General features: G+C 41.2%; 1 protein-coding gene across 20 annotated transcripts in view; it reads right to left on the bottom strand.

Moving 5' to 3' along the window:
* The window catches only part of LOC106089068 (small conductance calcium-activated potassium channel protein), a 965076-nt gene that overhangs the window by 565306 nt on the left and 378275 nt on the right, over positions 1 to 21495 (bottom strand). The window lies entirely within an intron of this gene.

The following is a 21495-nucleotide window of genomic DNA, read 5'->3' as shown; positions in this document are numbered from 1 at the left end:
ACACGACATGCAAAATTTCATTCAAATCGGATAAGAACTGCACCCCGCAGTGCCTCAAGAAGTCAAAACCCAAGATCGGTTTATATGGCAGCTATATCAAAACACGTACCGATATGGTCCATTTACAATCCCAATCGACCTACACTAATTAGAAGAATTTGTGCAAGATTTCAAACGGCTAGCTTTACTCCTTCAAACGTTAGCGTGCTTTCGACAGACGGACGGACGGACGGACAGACGGACAGACGGACAGACGGACGGACATGGTTAGATCGACATAAAATGTCACGACGATCAAGAACTTTATGGCGTCTCAGACGAATATTTCGAGTAGTTACGAACAGAATGACGAAATTAGTATACCTCCATCCTATGGTGGAGGGTATAAAAAGGGAAGAGGAAAGGACAGAGCCTTGTGGCACACCTGCGGTCAATGTAAACTCATCGGATGAGAACCCATCTACAACAACTCGTATAGTGCGATCTCTGAGAAAGCTCGATATAAATCGAACGAAGTTATTATCGACTCCAAAAGTGACAGGCTTTGATAAAAGTGCACCATGCCAGACCCTATTAAATGCTTTGGAGATGTCCAGAGCCACGACCTTAATCTCACCAAACTGGTGGATAGAGCGACTCTATCGTTCCGACAAAAATGCTGCCATTAGGTCTCCCGTAGAGCGATTTCTGCGCAACCCGTCTATTGGACTCTAAGTATCTGACAAAATGATGGTTAACCATACTCTTCATAACCTTGGAGAGCGCGGAGCATATCGCAATTGGCCGGTAATTCGCACGGTTGTTCACCCCCACCTTTTTTTTGGAATGGCCTGAACATTCGCAACTTTCCAACGCGGCGGGAAAACTCCCGCACCGTAAGCAAGGTTGAAAAGGTTGCGTAGTGGACGAGCAAGTGTCGAAGAACACTTACAAAGGACAAGTGTTGATATACCGTCCAGGCCAGAAGATTTGTTAACGCCGAGATCCGCAAGGACCCTTTTTAACTCCACACGTGCGAAAGAATATCTGAGACATCGAACTAGGTACACTATCAATCGAGGAATGTGGTTGGTTGCTAAACGACAAGGAAGAATTTCCAGAAAACATTTCAGCCAGTAGATTAGCCGTTGATAAGGCTAAGGACCAGTGAATACCTGGGATTGCCGATGGGTTGCCCCTTACTCTTGTTACGCATGACCAAAAACTCTTGCTTCCCCTCGGAGAAGCAATAACGTTGGTATGATGATGCTATTCTTAAAGAAACTTTTCGTGTCTAAGTACTCTGGCACTTCTACTTCTTGCCTGTTTACACTCCAAGACTGTTCGTGATCTTACCATCCTGGTTGTTATTGCCCTAATGGCCATTTTACTGTCCGTAAAGATGTTCACACTTGACGTCCTCGCGTTAGTACCACATCACCACCCTCATTCCGTGATCGTCCGGATCTCTGCCAGCAGGACCGTATTATGGTCAGGCAGTCTAAAACACATCTCAGTTCCTGGGTTTTCATTCTCATTTCCCTATCTTAGATGCATCCGTGTAACATGAGCTTCCAGACGGCAATACTAGGATTGCGTCAGTCCAAGACTGTGCCGCTGGCAGCTGTGCCTCGCCTCGACCTCAAGTGTCATCTCAGGTATCCGATCGGAATTCTCTTCAAGACTTCTTCTAAATAATCTTCCAAATTTTGGCCTGTTGGTTTTCAGCTTATTACGGAAGTTCATCGGATTCGGCGCTGGCCGTTCTATTCTAAACCTAATGCAACGATAAACTGAGAAGGAATGCTCCATGGAGACCTTGCAATCCTGAACCTCATCGATTAGATTTTCCAAACACATTGTCACATCTTAAACCTCCTCCATAATCCTATTAACAAAGGTATCGGTGTTACCAATATTAAGTGTTATTCAGGAACTCTGCCAGGGCCAGACCCCGCTTATTAGTGTTGGTACTACCCCACGAAATGTGGTGAGAATTCGCATCGCACCCTACAGGGTGGCTGATGAAAGCCGCTACCAAAAAAAAAATGTAATAACTTTTTTTCTATTTAATAATAATAATTTAATAATTAATTTAATTAATTAATTAATTAATTTAATTAATAATAATTTAATAATTAATTTAATAATTTAATTTAACATGAATAAAAGAAAAATGTATTCCATACACCGAAAAAAAAATGTAGCAATATTCATCATTGTAGCAATATTCATCAGCCACCCTGTACTAGTACCTCGTTTCCTGCCTGTTTTGCATTCCTCACCAGCCGTTGCAGCTCCGACCTGGGTGGCGGTGTCGGAGAGTCGAAAGGCAGGTAAATTGATGCCAGGTATGCTCCACCGTCTCCCTGTCTCACCACTGTTACATCCGACGTTGACAACTCTGGGAAAAATATGGAATTGAAATTTTTATGATAAAAAACGCAGCTACTCGGCCGAGTAACCGTTTTAGGTTCTTTGCCTAGCCTAGTCTTCCGACTCTTTGTAAACTCTGTAATGGTTTCATCGTCGAGTCCCTGTACGTTAGGATGTATTGGGTTTCCATTCCCAGTACTACCTGATGTTTCAATACTAGGATCTTTGCCTATCTTAGCCTTCCAAATCTTAAGTAAATGGGCTTCCTGGGAGTAGGTGATGGTACCATCATCGGCTCCCTGTTCGTTGGTTTGCATTGAAACTCCTGTCGCGGCGCTGCCTAATGTTTCAATATTAGGATCTTTACCTTTTCCAATATTCCGAATCTTTAAGTCGGTGATGGGTTCCTGTTTGTTAGGCTGTGTAGGGTCTCTCGCCATTGCACTGCCTGATCTTTGCTTCTCCTAGTCTTTCCAATATTGAGAGATGCCGTGATTGTCTCGTTGTCGGCCCCCTGCTTGTTGGGCGGTGTGGAGTCACCTGCCACTGCACGGCCTGATGTCGCATAATGAGAATTTCTGCCTATCCTAGTCTTCCCAATCTTGAAAAAGACAGCTTTGCTCCCGTAGTTTGTCATGCCTTTAGTCTTAGCCAAACTCGTCACGGAGATTTGATCATTGCCAACCACGAAGAGAGTTCCTTCCTCCTTCTCCTCCCTGTGGAAGACCTCACACTTCTTTGCGACCAAACCTGCGTTTTGCTTGCCCAAGAATCCCAACATGCATTCCGTCGCAAATTTACTGCCCCATCCCTTGATGAAGACGGTAGCCTTTGTGAGCTGGGGGATATCCATCATTCTCACCAGGTCGAGCTTTGCGGCCCCCTAGGGAGCGTGAATACCTCTGACGAGCTGTTTGAAGGTATCAGTACATTCCGTCGACGCAAAACGCAGCGTAAAGATGTCCCCTCTAAACACGCAGCTCATCATTTGTATGGGTGGACCCTCTGCAGAGCTCCACTTGGGACAGATGATCTGGTTGAATTCTAACGGATGCACAACCGATATTGATGACTGCATAAGAGGACTGGCGTAAGAGGGCGGCTTCTTACCGTTCTCAGCGACCATCTTCCCCTTTCGTGATGGCTGTGACCTCCTATTGGAAGTCAAAGTCCTCCATGAAGACTCAGGGGCAGTGCGCGCTCCTTTCATTCCTGTTCCAACTTTGTCTACCTCCGCAGGACACTGTCTGGAGTCTCCATTGCGGGATGGCTGGCTTGGTTATTCCAAGGTACTTGAAAGCGGGAAACTCTTTTTCTTTCATAGAAGTGCCTGGAATGTCAGTTCTAACCCTTCCAGCATAATACACTTTTGCCCGACTGTGCTGTCGGTACATACTTCGCTGTCTCGTAGATTTTTTGACGAAAGGTGGTTTACATATATACCCGAGGTGGTGGGTATTCAAAGTTGGGCCCGACCGAACTTAACGCCTTTTTATGTGTTTTCGCTTTGAAGATTGAGGTGTTTGCCTTTAAGTGAGAGTTATTGTAGATCTGCAATAAGTCTGATGGCCGACCCATACGATGTGATTGAATGATCAAAGCATTGTACCAAAAATTGCAATTATTTTCCTTTTTCCATATAAAGGCAAAATCATGGTTTTAAAGCATTAACTGGTGCACGAATATCTTTCCTTAATGTCATTGTAACTATTTTGGCCCTAGACATTTTTATTTTGCCTCTAATAAACTCCATTTTATGAACATAAAGACCAAACTTTTGCTAAAACTTTCCACCAAGACCTCCCAAACAATCCCTAAAAATCTCAAAAGATAATTTTAACAATCAACAAGATCTTAAGCTTTAATTAATAGTCTATTGGACAAATATTGCAATAGCTTTGCAAATACCCATACCAACTTGTAGCAACCTCCAATCTACTAACTGCAATGTTCTCATAAGCTAAGGACAACAACAACTAATTGGAGTTCATAGTTTTTCACTGACCTTTCTCCACTATTGCTCTTCTGCTAATCTTCTTTGCTTTTAGCCCAAGCCACTGACCGACCTCAAGTCCAGCAGCTATGGCAAATGCCTTGAATTTGTAGTTGTGGACATATTTGTTACACTTGGTCGCACAAAACCTTCGAAACAGCACTACAACCACGAAACAGGACTACTAAGCCCCCTTGAATCGCATGATGACATCTGCAGCACAGCAAATGAAAGTTTCACAGCAGCGCATTCAATATAAAAAGCATGGAAGTAGCTAAAAATGACTGCTGAGACTGGACAAGAAAAAAAAATGAAGATGTATTTGCACATGTGCTATTAAACTTTCAGGCGAGTTCATTCTGCCGTTAAACTTGCACAAAAGTTTTGCAACGACGAAAGTGAATGAAAATGGAAATGTTGCAAAAGAAAAGAAGTAAAAAGGCATTAAGTTGGGCTGGGTCGAACTTTGGGTACCCACCGACTCGGGTGTATATGTAAAACCCATTTCGTTACAAACCGACCCTGACAGACCCTTTATCGGCAGACCGGTCTACATGGCAACTATATCTAAATATAATCTGATCTGTAGCATATATGGGTCGGATGTTGAGAAGCTTAAAACTGCGCACTATTCCATATTTCAGCGAAATCGGTTAAATAATAAAGCTTTTATGGCCTTCAGACCCTGTATCGGGAGATTGGTCTATATGGCAGCTATATCTAAATATAGTCCGATCTGTACCATTTATGGGTCGGATGTTGGGAGGATTAAAACTGCGCTCTATTCCAAATTTCAGCGAAATCGGTTAAGTAATAAAGCTTTTATGGTCTTCAGACCCTTTATCGGGAGATCGGTCTAGAGGGCAGCTATATCCAAATATAGTCCGATATGTACCATTCTTAGGTCGAATGTTGGTAGGCTTAAAACTGCGCACTATTCCAAATTTCAGCGAAATCAGTTAAAAAATGTTGGATGTTGAGAAGCTCAAAACTGCGCAATTTTCCAAATGTCGGTGAAATCGGGTAATAAATAAAGCTTTTATGGGCTTCAGAACCTTTATTGGGGATCGGTCTATATGGCAGCTATATCTAAATAAAGTCCGATCTGTACCATTTATGGGTCGGATGTTGGGAGGAATAAAACTGCGCACTGTTCCAAATTTCAGCGAAATCGGTTAAATAATAAAGCTTTTATGGGCTTCAGACCCTTTATCGGGAGATCGGTCTATATGGCAGCTATATCTAAATAAAATCCGATTTGAACCATATTTAGGTCGGATGTTGGAGGCTTAAAACTGCGCACTATTCCATATTTCATCGAAATCGGATAACAAATAAAGCTTTTATGGGCTTCAGACCCCTTATCGGGGGATCGGTCTATATGGCAGCTATATCTAAATATAGTGCGATCTTAACCATATTTGGATCGGATGTTGAGAGGCTTACAGAGGATAACAAATAAAGCTTTTATGGCCTTCAGACGCTTTATGGGGAGATCAGTCTATATGGCAGCTATATCTAAATATAGTCCGATCTGAACCATATTTGGGTCCTGTGTTGAGAGGCTTAAAATAACCCTCTATTTTAAATTTCAGCGAAATCGGTTAAAAAATAAAGCCTTTTTGGTCGGGAGGCTTAAAACTGCGCACTATTCCAAATTTCAGCGAAATCGGTTAAAAAATAAAGCTTTTATGGCCTTCAGACTTTTTATCTGGAGATCGGTCTATATGGCAGCTATAACCGAACTGAACCATATTTAGGTCAGATGTCGGGAAGCTGAAAATAACTCACTGTTTCAAATTTTAGCGAAATCGGTTAAAAAATAAAGCTTTTATGGTCTTACGACCCTTTATCGGGAGATCGGTCTATATGTCAGCTATAACTTAATATAGACCGTATTCGGTCTAGATCGGACTATATATTATATATAAAATTCGATTTGTGTTTGTCGGTTTGTTTGTTTGCTCCGTATAGACTCAAAAACGGCTGAACCGATTACCTTAAAATTTTCACAGATTATGTAGTTTGGTCTGGAAGGAAAAATAGACTATATAGTTGTTTGATATCGGGAGGGGGGCGGACCCTCCCCCTCACCCCAAAAGTACTACCCAAAAATAATAGTAGACCGATCGGGACAATATGGGATTCAATTGAAAGGTATTCAAGAGTAGAGTACGAATTTCATAATAAAAGTTGGGTCCAAGTACCTGGGGGGCCGCCCCAGTCCCAAAATCCCTTAAAATAGGTTTATTTGACGATCATGACAATATGGGACTCAAATGAAAGGTATTCGAGAGTAGATTACGAATATGGTAGGGATTTAAGAACAGGCTTTATAATTTTTGGTAACGGAAGGGTCGGACCTTCCACCGTTACCCCAAAAACACCACCCAAAATCAAAAGTGTACTGATAATGAGAATATGGATATCAAATGAAAAGTATGCGGGAGTAGATAACGAATCTGGCATACAAAATCATGTCAATGTATAGGGGGTCACCCCACCCCCACAAAGACGCCCAAAATGGGCACATTAGCCAATCACGGATATATGGGACAAGGTTTCGTTGTTCCGTGTAGACTGAAAAACGGCAGAACCGATTTTCTCGAAATTGTCGCATATTATGTAGGTTGGTCAGGAACGAAACATAGGCTATATAATTTTTCGGTATCGGAAGTGGGACGGACCTGCCCCCTAATGCCAAAAACACAACCCAACATCAAAAATGGACCGATCGGGACAATATAGGTATCAAATGAAAGGATTTGGGAAGTAGAATGTTCCGTGTAGACTGAGAATCGGCAAAACCGATTTTCTCGAAATTGTCGCATATTGTGTAGGTTGGTCTGGAACGAAACATAGGCTATATAATTTTTCGATATCGGAAGGGGGACGGACCCTCCCCCTCATGCCAAAAACACAACCCAACATCAAAAATGGACCGATCGGGACAATATAGGTATCAAACGAAAGGTATTGGAGAGTAGAATACGAGTATGGTATTAAAATTTGAGTCTAAGTACCCACCGCCCCCCCCCCCCCATTCCAAAACTCCCTCAAACAGACATATTGGAAATTAATTTAAATATGGGGCTCAAATGAAAGGTATTCGGGAGTAGATTTCGAATCTGACATACAAACTCAAATCGAAGTATAGGGGGTCATGCCAACCCCCAGAAACGGCACTAGACCCATTATGACTACATGATACCTGGCTGAACCGATTTTCTTAAAATTTTTATAGATTGTGTACGTTTGTCTGGAAGAAAACATAGGCTATATAATTTTTAGATATCGGGTGGAGGCGGACCCTCCCCTCTACCGCAAAAACGCCACCCATATCCGATAGTGGTCCGATGGCCACAATAAGGATATCAAATGAAAGGTATTGGCGACAAAAAAACGAATATGGTATTAAAATTTGGGTCCAAGTACTCAGCGGCCCTCTTCCTTGCCCCTTCCCCCCAACACCAAAACTCCTCCTCGAAGTTCATGTCATGGGACTCAAATCAAAAATTTTAAGCAGTAGATTACAAATATGGCATAAAACATTAGGTCCAAGTAATGGGAGGTCGCCCACCCCCAAATACCCCCACATGGGCATATAAGCCGACCATGGCTATATGGAACTCATATGAAAGGTATTAGGGAGTAGATTACGAATAAGACATTAAATTTTGTGTTCAAGTCTAGGTGGCGCTTTTCCTCCTAAAGATACGTCAAATGGGTCAAATTTGACCCATTATGACAATATGGGTCTCAAATAAAAGGTGTTTGAGAGTAGAAAATGAATTTGATATCCCATTTCGAAGCCAAGAGTTTGGGGGTACACTCTAAAACACCCCCTAAACTTTACTTCATTTCCGTTGGGGATAAAAAACGAATTTGATATATATTTTCAGTACAAAGTGCCGGTGGACACTCCAGCCCCAAAACACCCTTCAAACGGTTCATATTTACCGTCCATGGCAATGTGGGTCTCAAATTAAAGGGATTTTGAAGTGCTGCACAATTTAAAATCCATATTGGAGTGGAATTATCTGAGGGGCCATCCCTCCCTTAATGAGAACCTTACCCTAAGGAAAAACATTAACACCAGGAACCGAGAAGGGGTAAATTCTCAGACATCCATGAATGATTTCCGATTCAAGTTTAAACTCAATGATAAGGGACCTTTTTTATAGCCCAGTCCGAACGGCGTCCCGCATTGCGACACCTCTTTGGGGAAGATTTTTCAAATGACCATGTATGGCACTGTACCTCGCAAATATCGTCATCATTAAGAGGGGATAAACAGGGGATAAACACCGCCTTGTCCGATGTTCTCGCCAGGATTCGAACGCGTTTAGCGTCATAGGCTACATGGGCACGAATTCGATATCCGCATACAGGGCGAAGTGTTCCAACCCTAAAAAGATATTGGAAAGAATGATTTTCGATTCAAGCTTAAACTCAATGATAAGGGACCTTTTTTATAACCGATTCCGAACAGCGTCCCACAGTGCTACACCTCTTTGGGGAAATTTTTTTAAATGACCATGCATGGCATTGTACCTCGCAAATGTCGCCAACATAAAGAGGGGATAAACACCGCTTTGTCCGATGTTCTCGCCAGGATTCGAACGCGTTCAGGGTCATAGGCTACAAGGGCACGAATTCGATATCCGCATTCAGGGCGAAGTGTTCCTATCCTAAAAGGAGAAGGCGCAGCGGAGTGGGCCCAGTTTGGCTGGTATCTAAATATACTCCGATCTGGACCATATTTGGGTCAGTTGTCGGGAAGCCCTAAGCCATTCACTGTTTAAAATTTCAGCAAAATCGGATGAAAAATAAAGTTTTTATGGACATAAGACCCTTTATCGGAAAATCGGTCTATATAGCAGCTATATCCAAATATGGTCCAATTTGGCCCGTTCAAGAACTTAACCAGCGTGCATCAAAAAGACGTATCGGTGCCAAATTTTAGCTCAATATCTTAAATTTTTGAAGGCTGTAGAGTGATTACAACAGACGGACGGACAGACGGACAGACGGATAGGCGGACAGACAGACAGACGGACAGACAGACAGACGGACAGACACACGTACATCGTTAAATCGTCTCAGAATTTTGCGACTATCCGAAATATATCTACCTTGTAGGGTCGAAAATTGATATTTCGATGTGTTGCAAACGGAATGACTAAATGGATATACCCCATATCCTACGGTGGTGGGTATAAAAAAGCCAAGAAAACATTAGAGAACAGAACGAGAGAGATAATCAAGAAAATAGTGTTCCAATGCCTAAGTAATGTGGATGATGTTTGCCGCTAAACGGGCAATGAAGTTAGGCAGTTATTAAATATTCATACTAGGCGATATAAAATGCAGAAAACTGCAGCAAAAATGTAAAGTACAAGAACTTGGATTGCATTTTGGCTAAGGTCAAGCTAAGATTTTACGCCAATATTAACTGCAGTTGAATTCAATAAATTAGCAAAGTTTTGAAAGAATCATGGCATGGCATCCAGAGATGTTGTAAACGAAATCACCAAGTTAATATTGGGTTGCCCAAAAAGTAATTGCGGATTTTTTAAAAGAAAGTAAATGCATTTTTAATAAAACTTTAATCAAATATACTTTTTTTACACTTTTTTTCTAAAGCAAGCTAAAAGTAACAGCTGATAACTGACAGAAGAAAGAATGCATTTACAGAGTCACAAGTTGTGAAAAAATTTGTCAACGCCGACTATATGAAAAATCCGCAATTACTTTTTGGGCAACCCAATATAAACCTCCTCTTAAGGTGAAGAATATAACAAAACCACACCACAAAATTATGGCACGTTTTGAGATTTTCGCTTTTGTCTTAACTTTATGTGGATCATTAAAACATCCAATGCCAGTTGTAATCAAAAAATCAAATCAATTAAAAATTCGTCAATTGTTGAAGCCCCTTTTTGCCCCTTACACACACACATGCATTGGCATGGAAACTTTGATGTTTTTGGATAGGAAAAAAATTTAATTAGTATTTTAACGTCGTCCAGGGAAATGCAATAATACTCGCTGAATTGCCAAGAAATATGTACGCCAATTAATCACCTTCTTCTACTCTGGGGTAATGGATTTTCCGTTTGGGGTTTTTTTTGGTTTGTTTTCGCGATTTTTTTTGGTCTTCAATGCTGCGAAAAGGAAAAGTAGGGAAATGGGCGAAAAAATTCGCATGCCGACAATGCCGGCAACGCCACATATACAAACACACACACTCACACACACACACACATACTCTCGGAGGCACACAAAATCACCAAAGGCAACAATTCAAAATTTCATTGTTTTTATAGAACATCCGTACATAAAATAAATGTTTAAAAATGAAATTATTTATGAGTTTTAAAAATAGACAAGACAGCCAGCCGACGGACATACGCAACGACCAGCCAGCCATCCAAACATTTACTGTGCCGGACAGTGTGCGCCTCTGTTGGTTTTTTTTTTTGTTTTTTCTTCTTCATCAGGGAGGTTGACCGCTTAGACGAATAGTCAGACGTGGCTCGCATTGGCCAGTCAGTCAATCGCAATGCCTGATTATTTGTCTAATATTTTGAGTTTTGACGTTTTTGTGTTTTTTTTTTGCTTTCAATTGTGTGTAATGGTAAAAATATTACACGATTTTAAAAATATAAAATGATGGCAAATTTTATGGCAATGCAAATGGATTTGAAATACAAAAAAAAATGGCAGAAGGAAATTTAGAATTTAGGACAATGTGGGGATATAAAAAGAATTTTAAAATGTTGTACAAAAATTAATATGACACATGGATGGCATTTGAAAGGTTTTTCAAAAACCGCAAAGTGGAAGATTATGTTCATAGTCATAGCAGCAACGAAAGAAGGGCATATTACTTCAATCGTAATTGATGACAGATAAACTATGAAACCATTGAATGTGAGTTAAAGCTGAATGAAAACTGCCGCACAGTGCGTAGTTTAACGATTCAATTTGTTGTACCCTTCACCACATTCCCGTAGTTGGTAATGTAAATAAGAGAGTTTGGTTAAAACACCTAAAGCGAGAAAAATACACCGATAGACTCAGAATCACAAATTTTGTTTGTCCGTCCGTCTGTCTGTCCCTGTTAATGTGTGTACAAAATGGGGATTGCACAGTTGATCAGATTTTCTTGAAACATGATACAGAAAATTAGCTAGAGAGCTAATAAAATGAACAAATAAAAGTGAGTTATGTTCGGTCGGGCCGACTCTTATATACCCTCCACCATGGATCGCATGGAATAGGAATCTTTCAATAACGTTTTCAAATATATAGGAATTTCAAAATGCGCCCTCTAGAGGCTAACTCGAGAGGGCGCATTTTGAAAATTTTGGATAGGATAAAATAGGATGCCCTCACTAGGATTACGAGGAGGTGCAGCAGCTCGCACTGATCTCCTGAGTGGCATATCCTAGTAAGCCGTTATTTCTTTGGGATCATACCACCTCCCCTTTATATTCACAATCGGGCGAACACCCGATCTTATTAACTCTGCGCATCGAACGTTTATAAATCAGAAAAAGGCCGATTGGATTGGCTATAGAGAGCATACCAATCGCTGATTCAGTAAGCTGACATCCCCATCAAATGTGCCGATTACCGAGACATCACTAACGCAGCAGTCGTACGCTTTATACCAGCCGATCGAATGCCCCCAGTGCTACCAAAATTACCGGCGAAGGCAGTGGTATTTGCAGGCCAGCGTGATGGGATTTTTTTGCCATCACTAAATCACAAAGCCGGGGGCCACCATAGGCCACCTATGACGCTGAACGCCTGGGTTCGTATCCTGACGAAAACATCAGAAAAAAACATTCGGAGGTGGTTATTCCCTCCTAATGCTGTCGAACAAGGGGAAGTGGTTTTTCGAGCATATTATTGCTCGAGATCATATTCAATCCTTTCTATTCAAAGAATAGCATAGCGAAGAACTTATAAAAAGTGCTGCTATTCAAAATAGCTTGAGTGGCTTACACTTGCAGCAAGGTCTTCTTCTCCCTTGCTGCGCTAAGGTTATATGACTTACTGAGCTTTGTTTCAAAGCGTGCTCTACGCCGTACTCAATAGTCGTTGGGTATGTGGAGCACCTTGATCAATTTGATAGAGGTGTTGTTGAAGATACATGGCGTATCAGATATCGCGTTCCACCATGCCAGTAAAAGTGTTTTGAATAACATCACACACTAGCCCAACATTTATAAGTTCTTTGCTATGATATTCTTTGAATAGGATTCCGGTGGGGATCTAAACCTAACACTTTTTTATCGTTACAGCAATCATGACTTACAGTTAGTGGACCTGGAGATGCTGGGAAAATTATTACTCGTCATAGATATGAAGAGGACACTCCCTCACCGAGAGAAGATCCGGGTCTTAGTCAGCTAGTGTGAAACCAAGGTGCACTATCTTACACTCGGAGGCATCGCAGGGCAATAAATAGAGGTGAGTCCCTTTTTGGGTTACATTTTGTTCACGAACTTTGTTATCTTCAACATCTGCACTAACGTTTAATAAACGGAGCATTGCAGCTCAAACTGGAACGTCTTACCCAATGGTTGATTTGGGACCATTGAAAGATAAGCTTTCAACTTTTGACAACTAGAGTGTAAAGCCAAAACTCCGACCCGGCACGGAATAGCTGTGAACACGACACAGTTTGGAACTTTGAGAACCGATCTGTGTGGTGTTCATCGTTGTCACGAGAAGCTAAGCTGTGAACCACAGGGCCCATCCACAGGTTGCGGATAGTGGAATGCTCCACACGGAGTAGCTGCAACGGAAATCGCGGACAATCGGTATCGCTCGGAAAGTCTCTGTAAGAGGCCAAACGGAACTGGCTCTTGCATAAATACTGAGTGCCTATGATGCTCGCTATACCAAGGCGTGTTATTGGAGCCTTTCAATAACTAATGGCCAACCTATTCCCGCGGCGATCAGTCCTTTGGACCGGAAAGAACTTACTCACCTATAGGAGCTTGGCGAGGATCGTCACATTCATATAAAAATGTGACTACAACAACGACAAGCAAAACAATCATGGAATGACCAAGTGAAGAGCGACATCTCGAAACTAAGTGTCAGAGATTGGTTAAGGAGCGCAGAAAATAGAAGCGCTTGGACATCTATTCTACGTTCTGCTAGAGGGATTAATTTTCTGTTATGGGCAATTCAAGTAAAGTAAGTACATGACATAGCACTACAATGGGTTTCTGGACATGACTGTATTCAGGGAAATGAGAAATCGGGAAGTTCCTCTTCACGTGCTCGATACAATGAATATAGAAAGGGGACAGTGTGAAGCCAGTGGCAATATGGGAATCGGTAGATGAATGTCAAACTGCCACAAAACTGGCCTACCGATGCACGAGGAACCACTGCTTTCTTATGAGAGGTCACTGATCAATTTCCGGTGACCGGGCACTGTGGATCCTGCGTTATGATATATGCAGAAGCTGTAAAGCCTGAAGGGGAGACTTTTAAGCACATGCCTTATTTATATTCGGGTTTACGGCGACACAGGCTCTCCAGTTTGGAGGAGAGGCTGATTTTTTCTGATCTGGGTCATCTTGCAGACATATCTCTAGGAGGCCGCCTAAAGACATGTATAAGACGAGCTGAAATTGGAAACACGTCGCCACATGTGCGGAGACGCACGAGAAAACTAACTGCCACACACAAGGTTAGGTTGGTTCTGGTTGAACAGAGGTTGCGGATATCAATCCGCCCTATGCCACTATGGACATACACCTAAGCCAGTAATCGGCTTATTGTGCACTCAAAATACTAAAAAATAACCTCGCAAAAAACATTTAAGTCTGGAATTCATTGCTGCTTACAAAATCCCTAATTGTTTTGCATACCACGCCCCTTAGTTGATTTATGTCTGGTATTGTGTCCTCACTTAAGTGCCGATGTGTTGTAGCCGCGAAAGCCGGGCAATGACATGGGAAATGCTCCAACGTCTCATCATCTTCCCCGCATGCCCTACACATGCCCTATAACTTGCCGCACCGTTTTTTGAGATTTTGCACCACACACAAAGTTAACACTGAAGTGGATGTTAATCCATGCCTCGGGGAACGCAAAACGTGAACCTTGTCTTTAGGTCTTATCTGTGACTCACACTCATTCTTTGGCTTTTTCGCATACACTTTTTCTCGCTGGGGTATCACAATGAACCAGACTGGCCTCAAGTGAACTGACCTACTCATTCAACCTAACCTAAGGAAGTAACTGTAGGTCAACATAGAGAAGTATATGATCGGTTGAAATGATCGCTCCCTTTTATAGCTTAGTTCGAAAGACGTATAGCAATGCGACACATCTGTGGGGAGAATTTTTTACATGGCATGGTACCTCACATATGTCACCAACATTAGGAGGGGATAACCACAGCTGAAAATATTGTCTAATGCTCTCGCCATGATTCGAACCCAAGCGTTCAGCGTCATAGGTGAACAGGCAAACCTCTGCGCTATGTTAGCCTCCTCTTATACGAGGCCATTAGACCATTAACGCAGTGCCAAGTTATGAATTCTATTAGAGAACTCGCTCGCCGAAGACAAGCAACTCGTTCGCCACCCAGGTCACAATATACATAACAATAGGCCTACCTCATATCACTCAAGAAATTGCAAACATATGGTATGGCATTAAATGACCAAACAGTTAGGGTGTATCACACCCTAAAGCATCATAGTTTCAAAAATATCGAATCCTCTGGAATTAAAAAGCATAAATATCTTAAATGCAAAAAGTAAATAGGATTAAGGATTCATAAGACCTTTTACCACAAGTGCGCGCCCACACACAAAAAACGAAACTCACAACATATCTTTCACAAAAAAAAAAAAAAAAAAACAAGATTAATGCTCTTAAGCCCACTGTCCCTGTACAACTAAATGTTTGTTGTTTTTCATATATTTTTAAACATTTTTTTTTTGCCATGTGCTTTTTATTAAGCGTTTTATGAAGAAAGACAAAAGAACAAAGAAAAGAAAAACAAAACAAAAATATAATAAAAAAGTCTATGAAAAACAAAGTGAAACTATTCTTCAAAAGACCAACATACAACAAAAAATGTATGAAAGACCCCCTAAAAAACAAGCAAACACCAATAGGCCAAGCAAAACTCAAGTTGTTGGTATGATTTTCGTCGAATTGTAGGGTCTGCCGTTGAAAAGGCGTTTATGGCCATCATCAGGAAGTGAGAATAACATATAGAGAATATAGGTATATGCGTTTGTGTGTCTTTACGTATCCTGTTCTCAAAGGCGCATAGCGGCTCCAAGTAACGGATTTTTATTTGCCAATATAGAAATCTACGTCATATGGCAGACAAAACAAAAGAAAATAAGTCGATTAGGTTGTGTACTTTTAACATATTAAACACACACACTCACACGCACTCACATGTACTTGCGTACTTAAAATAGATATATTTGTATAGTCATATCTATATATACTTGAAATTATTAATACCATCAATTGTCGTAGGACCTCCATATGTAAATGGAATAAATTAAGGACACTAGACTGCAAAAAAAAATATTTTATAAGGTTTGTAATAGATGGATGGCTTCTTATCGTCCCACAAATTAATGATATGGCGATATTTCTGGTAATAGAATGTTGTCAGATAGAGCATAGCTTTCCAAGGAGCTAAGTTCCGCCGGACCGAATCTTATATACCCTCCACCATGGATCACATTTGTCAAGTTCCTTAAATTACTTCTTCAAATATATATGAGTTACTAGCTGGACTGGGCCCGCTCCGCTGAGCCTTCTTTAACTCTCTAGTATCTATTTAGGATGGGAAGACTTCACCCTGAATGTGGATATCGTGCTACTGTAGCCTATGTCCACCTATGACGCTGAACGCCTGCATTTGAAACCAAAATTTAAAGCGGTGGTTATCCCCTCATGTAAAAAATTCCCCCCAAAGAGGTGTCGCACTGCGACACACCGTACGGACTCGTCTATAAAAAAGGCCCCGTATGGGTCCCATAATGGCATGATCGGTAAATAAGTTGTGTTTGAAGGTGGAGTAGACCCCAGGTCTTTGTTCCGAAAATGAATATAAATTTCCGGAAAATCAATAAATTTCCACCCCAAAAAGCTTTTATATAATAGGGAGGTATTTTTGGCTCTATATTGTCGTGATTGGCCTATATATCCATTTGGCGGATTTTGGGCTGCCCCCGCGACACCCGTCCCCAACAATAGAAAACATGTTTTTTTGGTGATTACTCTCACAATCAACAAATTTCGAATTAATCGCATTACCAATCCCCGAGATGTGGTATTTTTGAAATTAGGATAATGAGAACTGCTTTTTAGGGGAGACATTTCAACTCAAATATGGATATCAAATTCATGTCCACTCCCAAATCCCTTTACTTTGAACCCCATTTTGTCATGGTCGGTAAGTATGAACAGTTTGGAGGATGTTTTTGGGCTGGGAAGGCCGCCGTAACCCGAAAATAGATATCAAATTCGTTCATTACCCCCAAATACCGTTGATTTGAGCTCCATTTTGCTACAGTCGGAAATCAAGTTCAGTTTAAGGCGTGATATAGGGCGTACCCCCAAAAATTGGATATCAAATTCGATTCCTACTCTCAAATATCTTTCATTTGAGTCCCATATTGCCATAATGGGTTAATTAATCTATTCGAAGTGTTTTTAGGAGGAAAAGAGCCACCTTGACTTGAACACAAATTTTAATGTCATATTTTTAATCAACTCCCAAAATATCTTTCATTTAAATCCTATATAGCCATGGTCGGCTGATATGGCCATTTGGGGATATTTGGGGGTGAGGCGACCTCCCATTACTTGGACCCAAGTTTTTATGCCATATTTGTAATCTACTGCCTGATACTTTTCATTTGAGTCCCATATTTATAGGAAAGTCCAATATTTCTGTTTAGAGGAGTTTTTGGGTTGGGACGGCTCGCTGGGTACTCAAAACTTTAACTCAAAATTTAATATGATATTAATTTTCTAGTCTCCAATACCTTTCATTTGATACCAACATTGTGCCCATCAGTCCTGTTTTGGTTTTGGATGGCGTTTTTAATTTTTTTTTCTAGTCTCCAATACCTTTCATTTGATACCCACATTGTGCCCATCAGTCCTGTTTTGGTTTTGGATGGCGTTTTTGGTTAAGGAGGAGGGTCAGCCATCATCCGATATCTAAAAATTATATAAACTATGTTTCCTTTTTTGATTCTACGGAACAAACAAACAAACCGAGTCTCACATAGTCATGATGGGTCATATGACCATTTGGGGAGTTTTTAAGGAGTGGGTGAATCCCTACATATCGATCTGATTTTGTATGCCAGATTCGTAACCAACTCCCGAATACCTTTCATTTAAGCCCCATATTGATATGGACGACCAATTTTTCTGTTTTTAGACATTTTGATGTTAGGGTGACTACCTGGGTACTTGGACCCTATTTTCAATACCATATTCGTATTCTACTCTTCAATATCTTTCATTTGATATCCATATTGTTGTGATTTTGGGTGGTATTTTTGGGGTAACGGGGAGGGTCCGCCCCTTCCGATATCAAAAAATTTTAAAGCATATTCCTACTTCCTGACCATATATGTTATCTGCTTCCGAATACCTTTCATTTGAGTCCCATATTGTTATGATCGTCAAATAAACCTATTTTAAGGGGTTTGCGGGATGGGGCGGCCCCCCAGGTACTTGGACCCAACCTTTATTATGAAATTCGTAGTTTACTCTTGAATACCTTTCATTTGAATCCCATATTGTCGCCATCGCTCCACTTTTATTTTTGGGTAGTACTTTTGGGGTAAGGGGGAGGGTCCGCCCCCCTCCTGATATCAAAAAATTATATAGCCTATGTTTCCTTTCAGACCAACCTACACAATCTGTGAAAATTTCAAGGTGATCGGTTCAGCCGTTTTTGAGCCTATACGGAACATACAAACAAACCGACAAATAGAAAAATATTACCTCGAAAATTTCAGGCAAATAACAATTGCGTCCCCTAGAGGCTCAAAAAGTCTATTCGGGAGAACGGATTATATGGCAGGTGCATAAGGATATAGACTGATTTAGACCATACTTGACACTGTTGTTGGAAGTCATACCAAAACGATATGTGAAAAATTTCATCCAAATCGGAGGAGAATTGCGCCCTCTAGAAGCTCAAGAAGTCTAATCAAGAGATTGGTTTATACGGCGGCTTTATTAGGTTATAGACAGATTTATATCATGCTTGGCATAGTAGTTGGAAGCCATACCAAAACGCCATATGAAAACGTCAACCAAATTGGATAACAATTGCGCCCTCTAGAGGCTCAAGAAGTCTAATAGGCAGATCGGTTTATATGGCGGCTATATTATGATACGGACTGATTTAAGCCATACTTGACACAGTTGTTGGAAGTCAGAGACAAAGAAGGAAATCTGGTAACTGACACAGATAACATGCTGAGGATATGGAAAGAACATTTTACCCAACTTCTAGTGTCCGACGTTGGCGGCAAATAGGATACCGCAGAGCCAATCCCTGATGTTGGTGTAGAATGTTTACCTCCTAGTCAGAATGAAGTCCAAATAGCAGTGACCCGACAAAACAACAACAAGGCAGCAGGAGCCGACGGTTTACCTGCTGAACTATTTAAGACAGGAGGCGACATGCAGATAAGGCGTATGCATCAGCTTATTTGCGCAATCTGGCTAGAAGAACACATACCCGATGATTGGAACCTCAGCACACTTGTCCCATACACAAGAAAGGAGACAAGACGGAATGTGCCAACTATAGAGGAATAAGTCTTCTCCCCATCGCATACAAGATACTCTCAAGCGTACAGTGTGAAAGATTAAAACCTAAAGTCAATGTGATAATTGGGCCCTATCAATGCGGCTTTAGACCTGGACCACATATTCACACTACACCAAATCCTGGAAATGACCCTAGAAGGACAAATCAACACCTACCACCTCTTTGTTGACTACAAAGCCGCCTTCGATACTCCATTACGTTCAAAGCTATTTCAAGCCATGTCTGAGTTTGGTATCCCTGCAAAATTAATAAGACTCTACAGACATGACACTTGCTGATATGCGTTCCTCAGTAAGAATAGGAAAGAATCTCTCCGAACCATTTAACACCAAACGAGGTTTCATACAAGGAGACAGCCTATTGTGTGATCTCTTTAATATCCTGCTGGAGAAGATTATACGAGATGCAGATGTGAATAGATATGGCGCACTAATCACAAGAGAACACATGCTACTCGCCTCTGCCCACGACATCGACATCACAGGTCGGTCACCGGAAGTAGTAACTGCAGCCTTTGAAAGAATCGAAAGAGAGTCAATGAAAATGGGTCTGACAGTAATTGGAGATAAAACGAAATGGATGGTTTCAACTCCGAAGAAGCCTTACACAACCGAGCAGATTAAGAATATGGAGAAAGTTGGGAACCACAACTGTGAGACAGTCAGTAACGTTATCTACCTCAGCACCGCCGTAACCGAAACGAATGACACCAGTTTTGAGATTCAGCGAAAAATCATACCGGCAAACAGATGCTACTTTGGATTAAGTAAGCAGTTTAGAAACAAGGCCACCTCTCGATAGACGAAGATTACACTATACAAGACACTGATACTACCCGTGTTGTTATATGGTTCTGAAGCATGGGTACTTGTGAAAGCAGATGAGGCAGTGCTTGGAGTATTTGAGAGAAAGATTCTTCGTAAAACTATATGGACCAGTGTGCCTTAATGGAGAATATGGGCGACGTATGAACCACGATCTGTAAGAGCTGTATGACGACGATAGCATAGTCTCAAAATACAACGGCTGCATTGGCTAGGTCATGTTGTCAGAATGGATGCAGAAGCTCCAGCAAAGAAGTCTTTTGAAGGCAAACACGGTGGAACACGCAAACCGGGAAGACCAAAAGCCCGATGCAAAGATCAAGTGGTGGGAGACACCTCGAAACTTGGTGTCAGAGATTTTAGAATGATCACAGAAGATCGAGGTGCTTGGAACGCTATTCCACGTTCGGCTAGTGGAAAAAATATTCTGTCAGAGCCAATTAAAGTAAAGTAAGATATGTACTCAACTTCCAAATACCTTTTATTTGATATCCATATTGCCCCAATCGGTAAATAAATGCTGCTGGGGGTTTTTGGAGGTTGGGGAGGCACTTGAGATACCAAGAAAAAATTTTTATATCAGATTCTTACTCTACTTTAAATACCTTTCATTTGATGCCCATACTGCCCAAAGCATTGAAAGAGTCCTGTTGGGGGTTTTTGTTGGGGGGGGGGGGGTGGAAGACCCCCTTGAACACTTTGAGCGAAATTTGTATACCAAGTTCGTACTCCACTCTTATATACCTTTCGTTTGATATTCATATTCTTCCAATCGGTAAACATGTTCGTGCGGGGGTGTTTTGAAGGGGGTGGGGGAGGCCACTCAGACACCAAGATATACATTTGTATGTCAGATTTGTACTCTACTTTTAAATACCTTTCATTTGATACCCATATTGCCCAAAGCGGTTAAAGATTCCTGTTGCTGGGTATTTCGGGGGTGGGGTACCCCCCTGAGCACTTTGGACGAAATTTGTACACCAAATTCCAACTCTACTCTTAAATACCTTTCATTTGATATCCATATTGTCCCAATCGTTAACCATGTCCGTCCGGGTGGGTTTTGGGATGGGGCGTCCCCGCAGGTTATTTGACCTAAAAAATTTCATACCAATTTCGTGTTTTTGGGGTAGCATACAAAATTTTGCTTATTTCGTTGCACGCATCTCCGAGATTTGACGTTTTTGAAAATTAGACTAAGGGGGAGGGTCCTTCCCCCCTTCGAATATCACAAAATAAAGTAGACTATTCTTACCAGGAGCTCAAAAAATTTATTTCATTTAATATAGAAGCCATCAAATGCAAAAAGACACTAAAACGGTTTTCAGAAATCTCACTCCAAAGAATTTTGAGAAAAAAATTTTTTTCGAGAGGACTCCTAACTCGACCAAGAGTTTTTCTAAGACAGCTTTATTATTGGGTATTTCTCTTCCAATTCGCTGTTAGTG

The sequence above is a fragment of the Stomoxys calcitrans genome, chromosome 4 (assembly GCF_963082655.1).
Source record: "Stomoxys calcitrans chromosome 4, idStoCalc2.1, whole genome shotgun sequence".
Taxonomy (NCBI): domain Eukaryota; kingdom Metazoa; phylum Arthropoda; class Insecta; order Diptera; family Muscidae; genus Stomoxys; species Stomoxys calcitrans.
This window is presented reverse-complemented; position numbering and strand designations above follow the sequence as displayed.